At 61.1% G+C, this 7,901-nt stretch overlaps 1 non-coding gene across 1 annotated transcript; it reads left to right on the top strand.

The window, feature by feature from the left end:
• Nucleotides 1-1,630: 1,630 nt before the first annotated feature.
• Nucleotides 1,631-1,703, top strand: Trnar-ucu. The gene has a single exon. It is a non-coding gene; the product is annotated as a tRNA-Arg (tRNA).
• Nucleotides 1,704-7,901: the final 6,198 nt, after the last annotated feature.

The following is a 7,901-nucleotide window of genomic DNA, read 5'->3' as shown; positions in this document are numbered from 1 at the left end:
ACGGCACAGCACGGCGCCTGTGGGGTGGGGACCGCCACGCCGCCACGGCCTGGCCGATGGCCTGGGCTCGCTGGGGACGGAGTCGACGGAGTAGCGCCACCCCCACCCCGGCGTCTTCGAGCTTCGCGCAACCCTCCGTCCGTCCTCTTTCTCCGCCTCGTTCGCTGGCTGGCCTCGCCGGGCCTCGCCGGGCCTCGCTCCCGGCAGCCAGCGCGCTAGCGGCGTCGCGCTGCTACTGCAGCAAATACGTACCCCGGCAACGTCGTCCTGGCCTCTGCCGCCTCCCACCCTTCGCGGTGGTTTGTACTCGTGGTTTATTTCTCGCACTATTACCGCCGAGACTTCAAAGGACGCAGAGCTGAAAGTGTCCTTCAACACGATATTTCAGTTTTATGATTTTTCCTGATGTGGTTTCCTACCGGGTACGAGGGCAGATAACCCTCATCGCGTACTCGTCCAGTGCGACGCCTTGGCGGAGGCCTGGGGCGGCCAGTGTCGGGTACGCGTACAACGTAAAAGGAATCAAGGACTACGCGTCGAGAATAGAGGCGGGGTGGGTGGAGGGAGCGTGGCGCATCGAGAAGTATAATAAAAAAAGGAAGAGGGAAAAAATGTATGTATAGATGGAAGACAGGTTAGGAAGATGGATTGGAGGACTGCACCCAAGTACGCGCGCGCAGAGAGGGAGCTGGCTTGTTTCGTTGCCATGCTTTTCGTCTTTCGGATCTCCCAGCAGCTATCACGTGCATGTTCTAAAAGGGTAAGATTAAGTGAGCAGGAAAGTCAGAATGATGATCACGACCCGATTAAAAGAGAATCTTTTTAGGTCAAGCGTATCAAAGCTTGAGCTATTACTCGCAAAATGTGCGAGGCTGTGTGTACAGTTTGTTCAGAGGCCTAGGTTTGGGAACTGTGGAGGCTGGGGCTGGGGAGGCCCGGGCTGAGGCAAGGTACACTGCTCAGAAACATACTAAAAAGGAATATATATATAGGGGGGGCCTGAGCGTGGCCGTGGCCGTGGCCGTGGCCGTTTTTCGACTTCAGGCCAACCAGGGTAACAAGAAAGCTGAGGAGGTCGACAGTTTCTTTTGGTGCAGCTTGCACCATACATGCCCTCCTTCGGACCGCGGCCTGCGTGACCCCTCCGGCCCCTCCCGCGCACAGCGGCGCGCGGCGCGACAGGCCCGACGCCCCCCTCCCCCTCCCCCTCGGCCGCGCCGCCGCGGCCCCTGTTCGAGCCGTCATAAACGGCGCTCAGCGGGTCCCCAATTTTTACGGCCGTCAATATGGAAGGCTTCAGTCTTCGCGATGCATTTTGTACGCAACCACACCAATTGTTTTTAGAGTGTGACAGGCCAATAGCTCATGATGAGACGGCAATTTTGATACCAAGCAACACAAAAATGTGACGGTAGGGAAGATTCAGCCTGCGTGATGCGTTCTGCGCGCAATCACGGGCATCAGTTCGCAAGTGAAACAAAACCGCGGCCACAGCTAGGCCGAAACAGAGCCCGGCGCCTCCCGGCCAACGCCACCAGGACCGCGGCCGCGCACACCCAAGCTTGACCTGGCCCTGAGCTGAAGCAAAGCTCTCAGCAGAGGTTTTTTTTCATAGAGGAGTACTTTCTTAATCCCCGTAGCGCAGAGGATAGCGCGTCGGACTTCTAATCCGAAGGTCGCGGGTTCGATCCCCGCCGGGGATGTTCGTTCTTCTCTTTCAATTTATTATTGCAAATTTTGGTATTGTAAAAATCTTTTCTTAAACTTTGACATCATTCGGGCTTGATCTGCTTAAAAGTAGCGAAACGTTTGAGTTAGTCATTCTCTGCTGCCGCTCATTGGCCGTGAGACTTGTAACCCAGACCAAACCAACCCGTTACGTGTTGCTGAGTGTTTGAAAGTGAGCGGGCCGAGCGCGCTGCTTCCGTTTCGTTGCGTTAGTTATCGACTGTCTGGAAACTTGGGCCTCCCCGCCTGCCCCCTCCCCTCCCGCCTCTTTTTCGATCAGCCAATATCCCCGACGCCGGAACACTGTTCCACGCGAAACAAACACTTGATTGTTTCGTCAAAGAGTTTCCCCGCGCGACGGGGGCCGGGGCGCCGCCACCGCAAAAAAAGAGGGGGAAAGAGGGGGGAGAAAACCACGCGGCCCGCGGAATTCGAATAAGTTTGTCGTACCTCTTGGGCGTCATGCCGAAAGCGGCGCTGTCGAAAAGAGGAGGGGAAGTCTGAAATCAGACGGAATAATAGAAAAAAGACGGCGTACGGACACAGAGAAACGGCACTCCCACACTCACACGTACGCGCGCGCGCGCGCGCACACACACACACACACACACACACACACATGCATATACACACAGCCAGGCACGCCCAGCGACAACTGAATTTCTGCCATGATTTCCTCCTTACTTTCTTTCCCGGTTATTTTTCCTCTTGTGCCCCTCCTTCGAGGCGGGCTGATTCCTCTTGGCTGATTTATCCCTCCCTCCTCCGGCCGTTCGCTGAGTGTGTCGTACGCGAAGCGGCCCCTCCCCCTCCCGCTATCGCTCTCAGCCACGTATTAGTTTTCCGTCCAGCCCAATTTTCCTACCAATTGCTTTCTCGACTGCGAGTACAGTCCTCGTCCCCGGCAGGCCGTGGCGGGCCGTGGCGGGCCCTGGCAGGTACAGGAAACTTTGCTGGCGAACGATTCGCGATATCGCTCGCAGACGCACTCATGCGTGCGACTGCTCTGCAAAAAGTAGTCGCTCGTTCCAGTGTCGCTGCGCGCTGCGTTTTGTTGGGCCGAGCGAAGTAGAGCGGACACGCGAGCGCAGGGCTTTTGAGCCTGTTCAGGCGGGGAATTGGATGCGTCGGCCCGGGTAGGGTCGGCCAATCGCCGTGCCGGGTAGGCCCGCCCGTCGCGCACGGCCGTTCACCGGGCTGCCTACCCGGCGCATCACAGGCGCGCCGCGGCTTAAGAGGGCAGGGTCGACATGAGGGCAGGGTCGACATGAGCCCCATCCCGATTGAGCCCGGATGACCTGAGCCCCGGCCAGAGCCCCGTTTGAGCCCGACTTGAGCCCCGACTCGAGCCCCGACTGAGCCCCGATGGCCAGAGCCCCGACCTGAGCCCGGTTCGAGCCCCGACCTGAGCCCCGTTTGAGCCCCGCTTGAGCCCCACGCCAAAAAACTTCCATTTTTGAACTTTTTTAGTGAAGATATTGCAACTTTTTGGCGCGGGGCACAAATGGGGCTCAAACGGGGCTCAGGTCGGGGCTCAAAACGGGCTCAGGTCGGGGCTCTGGCCATCGGGGCTCAGTCGGGGCTCAAGTCGGGGCTCGAGTCGGGCTCGGCCGGGGCTCTGCCGGGGCTCAGGTCATCGGGGCTCAATCGGGACGGGGCTCATGTCGACCCTGCCCTTAAGAGTGGCGCGCCGGCCGTGGAAGGCGCGTACGCTGGGTTGCCTACACGGCAAGACCAAGCGGGGTTGCCTACCGCGCCGGCGGCAGAGGCGCGCCGCCTCGCCGCGTACGCCGCCATTCGGCACTCGGCAGCGCTCTGCAGCCAGATAAACACGGCCGGGGGAATGAGAGAGAAAATGAGGAGAGCGCTACTTGTTGCCGGACCCCTGACCTTCCCCAGGCGTAATTACCGCGCGGGAGGGGGAGAGAGGGGGCGGCATTGTTCTACCCCGATCAGCTGACGGGCGGCTGGGTGGCTGCAGGGCTGGGTGGGGCTGCGCCGGGCTGCGCCGGGCTGCGCCGGGCTGAGGCGGCGGTAATTAGGTCGCGGAGCGGCGCGCGGCGGCTCATCCACCCCACGAGCCTCCCCGAGCCTCCCCGTCGGCCGGCGGCGGGGCAGCCCCGCGCGCCGCGCACCGCGCATCATCATCTGGAGCATTAAATCAACGGCCTGGAGGGGGACGCCGCCAAACATGCAAATTAAGGCCAACCGGCGACCTTGGCCTGGCGTGGCCTGGCCGAGCCGTGCAGCAGCCGTTCAAGCGGCACAAGCTGCACACAACAACACCTCGACGAATCAACAGGATATTTAATTTTCAACATATTAATACTGTATTTTAAGGACGTAATCATCTGATAATGGTGGCACGCTCTCTCCCTCTCCCTCTCTCTCCCTCCCTCTCTCTCTCTCTCTCTCTCTCTCTCTCTCTCTCTCTCTCTCTCTCTCTCTCTCTCTCTCTCTCTCTCTCTCTCTCTCTCTCTCTCTCACACACACACACAACGTTCGCCATTTACAGCAGGATGTGGGGGACGACATTGCATAACTGTCGTGACGCCCACGTGACACGGGTGTGATGTGACACGTCACGTGACACGTGACGTTCGCGGCGCCGCGGCGGCAGCGCCGGCACGCCTTGCCGTATTTGCGGTGCCCCTCGGGACGGGGCGCGGGCCTGGCTCTCGGGGAATACAAGGCGGTGTGTGTGTGTGTGTGTGTGTGTGTGTGTGTCTGCGTCGGTGTGAGTGTTTGCTCCGCTGCTCAGGTGCAATGGTGGGACCGAGGGACGGGGCCTGCGAGTGCCTGTCATTGCGTTTCCACGTTCCGCTGCCGGATATTTGTTTTATCGTGCGCGGAGCGGCAGCACTGCCGAACGTCTCTCTCTCTCTCTCTCTCTCTCTCTCTCTCTCTCTCTTTCCTTCTCTTCTCTCTCCTCTTCCTCTCTCTCTCTCTCCCCTCCCCTCTTTCTCTCTCTCTCTTTCTCTCTCTCTCTCTCTCTGCAAAGGCGCCAGGCACGTGCTCCGGGACTCGTCTTTGTTTCCCGGCGAGGTCGGGGCCGTGCTGCGCGGTGCTGCGCGGTGCTGCGCCGTGCCGGGCGGCCCTGAATGTTTAACTCGGTAATGAGGGCTGAGGGGTTGGCTCGCCTGGCACGCCTGGCTCCGCCTCGTCGTGGCTCAAGCCTCAACCACCAGTTGCCGAGGCGTTATTCGGCGCGGAGGATTATTTTTATTGATTGCGCCCTCATTTCCTGGCTGGCTGGCACGCCGTGCACGCCGTGCACGCCGTGCAGAGTGGCGACGGCCGGGCCACTAGTTGCGCGTAATTCCGGCACGGCTTTAGCAGTGTGTGTGACGCTGATTACCGCGGGCCACCACGAACGGACATTGTGTAATCCTTAAAACCTTTATCAACCCCTAAAACCACAAAGAAACTTAAAACCAACTTAAAACCAGAAACAACCCTTAAAACCTTCAACGACCTCCAAGAACACACACAAGACCATAAACAACCCCTAAACCTAAAACAACCCCTAAAACCATAAACGAACGCTAAGATCATAAACGATCCCCAAAACAACCCTTAAAGCCTTAAAACACGCCTAAAACCCAAAACAACCCTTAAAGCCCAAGCCCTCATACGCGGCAGATAACTCCGATCCCGTGCGCCAAAATGTTGGAAAACCTTGGCAAACCTTGGCAAAGCCCGAGAACAGGTCGCGCGTGGCCGTTGCGACGCCCTTTGAAACCCCGCCCGCCTCTCTCTCTCGCCTTTGCTCCATCTGCCAGAAAACAATATCAGTGACGGCGGGCCGGGGTGGCCGGGTCGGGCGGGCTCAAGTGAGGCGGCAGTCCTTGGGAAGAAGGACGTAGAGGACACGTTCGCCGTGATAAATCACACACAGCGGCAATAATATAATAACGGAGAGACAAATGCGTCAGCACTGCGGCGCCAGGACGGCACGGCTCGGCGCGGCGCGGCACTGCCGATACGTAATATCCTAATACGTCGTCTCGCTCTGCTCCTGCACTGCGATCCGCTGCGATCCGCGGCCTCGCTGGCTTTTCGCTGCGGCAGCAGGCGGGGCGGGAGGAGTGGCGCCGGGTGGCCGTGTGGGTCTGAGTCTGGCAATCGAAGGATTAGATCCCGAGTCGTGGCGCCGGGGCCATCCATATTGGATGGTGCCGCCACTCTCGCGACCTCACGGTCCTGCTCCAGGTCCTCACCGTGCCTCACCGGGCCTCACCGGGCCGCACCGAGTCGGCAGCGACATTTTGGCGTACGTCTGTTATCGTGTTTTCTTTTCCAATTACATTTGGCACGCCTTATTGGGTGGGTTCTTGACTTATGCATCGTCGTGGCGGTGGTCGGCGAGGCCCCGGCGCGGCCCCGGCGCGGCCCGGCGCGGCCCGGCCGGTGAGTGTTGGCGCGGCAGCCATCTTGGGTTGTTGGCCATGCGAGGCACACGTCGATAACAGAAAGGAGGGGGAGGGCGGCGGAGGGCGTGGGGGAGGTTTTTGGGGTGATCTGAAGGGGAGGGCAGGGCCGGGCCGCACCCCATCAGCCCGAGGGGGAGGGGGAGCCGCCGGGAACCGCGTAGAGGGACGGAAAGCGGCAAACGCAGCAAAAATAAGGTGACACAGCAGTCGTGCCTCGGCGGCTGGGGCTGGGCCGGGCGTCCTGGGGGCCGGGCATGGGGCCGGGCAAGGGACCGGGCAGGGCCAAGGGACAGAAGGGGCGCCCAGCCTGTGCCCGGGGATCGGCGAGGGAGAGAGGAATTTCCATGAAAAGGCAAGGGTAGCCGTGGCAGCGTGAGGCTGGCGCTCTCCAGACGCGGCAGCGAGAGTTTGCCCGCAAAACAGCGGCCCGCCGCGGCCCACGCCACCTCTGCGGCCAGCATGCGGCAGGCTCCCTCCCTCCCCTCCCAAACGAGGCGGCGCGGCGTGGCAGCGACAATGAAATTGTCGAGGAGATTCTCTAGTGTGGTTTATTTGGCTGAACGGCGCTACGCTGTTCCAAGCCTCAGCCGCTCCAGCCGTGGCTCCAGCCGCCCGGACTGTCAGGGGGACGTGAGTTGACTGGTGACGGAGCTGATTGGTCTTTCTTCGGCCTCCCCGCTGGAAGCCAGCGGGCAGGGCGCGGCGGGGGCGGCGGCGCGGTCGCGACATCCTCTACAATCACTCTCCACTGCGAAGCGACGCGCTCTGTGGTCCTTATTTTATTTCGAAACTGTCTCACTTTTGGCGCGCGGCCCCCGTGTCGCCAAGCAGGCAGGCAGGCAGGCAGCCGGGCAGCCGACTGGGGCGCCAATTACGTGGAATGGCTTCCGACGTAAACTTGCTCTCGCGGGGCGCCCTGTTGCTGCCAATAAAAGCCGCGAAAACACCCCCTCCCCCTTCACACCTGTCACCCCCACCCCTCCCCGTGATGAGCTCACACACGGCCCCGCGGGGACTCCTTCACGGCGTCTTTTGCGGCGCCGGGACGACTCGGTACGCAACCGTCGAACGAGCCGCCGCCGGGCCGCCGGGCCGCCGCCGAGGCCAAAGCGGGGAATATTTCATTTAGCTCACTTGAGTGTACCCGAGACCCGCGACAGGCAGGCCGAGGCAGGCCGAGGCAGGCGGGGGGAAGAATAGGGGAAGCGGGGGTCGTGCGGAGATATTGTAGCCTCGCGGAGGGCTCACGGGGGAGCCGCGGGGCCCGTGAAGGGGTTGCGGGGGGAGGGGGCGGACGGGGGCGGCCGGGGTCGTGCGTAAGACGGAGTGATGAGCCTGCATGGCTCAAGGATTGCCAGCTTATAGCGACGGCGGCTGAGCCGGGCAAGCCGGGCAAGCCTGGCGGGAGGGCCGCGGGGGAGCCAGTGCACCCACGCAGGCTGGCAGGCAGGCAGGCAGGAGTACGGCTTGTGGAGCGGAAATTTGGGCAGATAGGGGCTGGAGGAAGCTGTGGAGGGGGCCTTATTATGGGACGGCCACGGGGACATCCAGCGGGCCGTGCGAAGAGGGGGAAAGGGGGAGAGAGAGAGAGAGAGAGAGAGAGAGAGGGAGAGAGAGAGAGATAGAGAGAGAGAGAGAGAGAGAGAGAGAGAGAGAGAGAGAGAGAGAGAGAGAGAGAGAGAGAGAGAGAGAGAGAGAGAGAGAGAGAGAGAGAGAGAGTGGAGGGGTTGCAGATAGCGG

The sequence above is a fragment of the Thrips palmi genome, unplaced genomic scaffold (genome assembly GCF_012932325.1).
Source record: "Thrips palmi isolate BJ-2018 unplaced genomic scaffold, TpBJ-2018v1 HiC_scaffold_1, whole genome shotgun sequence".
Lineage (NCBI taxonomy): Eukaryota > Metazoa > Arthropoda > Insecta > Thysanoptera > Thripidae > Thrips > Thrips palmi.
The sequence above is the reverse complement of the archived record's forward strand: the minus strand, read 5'-3'. Positions and strand labels throughout refer to the sequence as shown.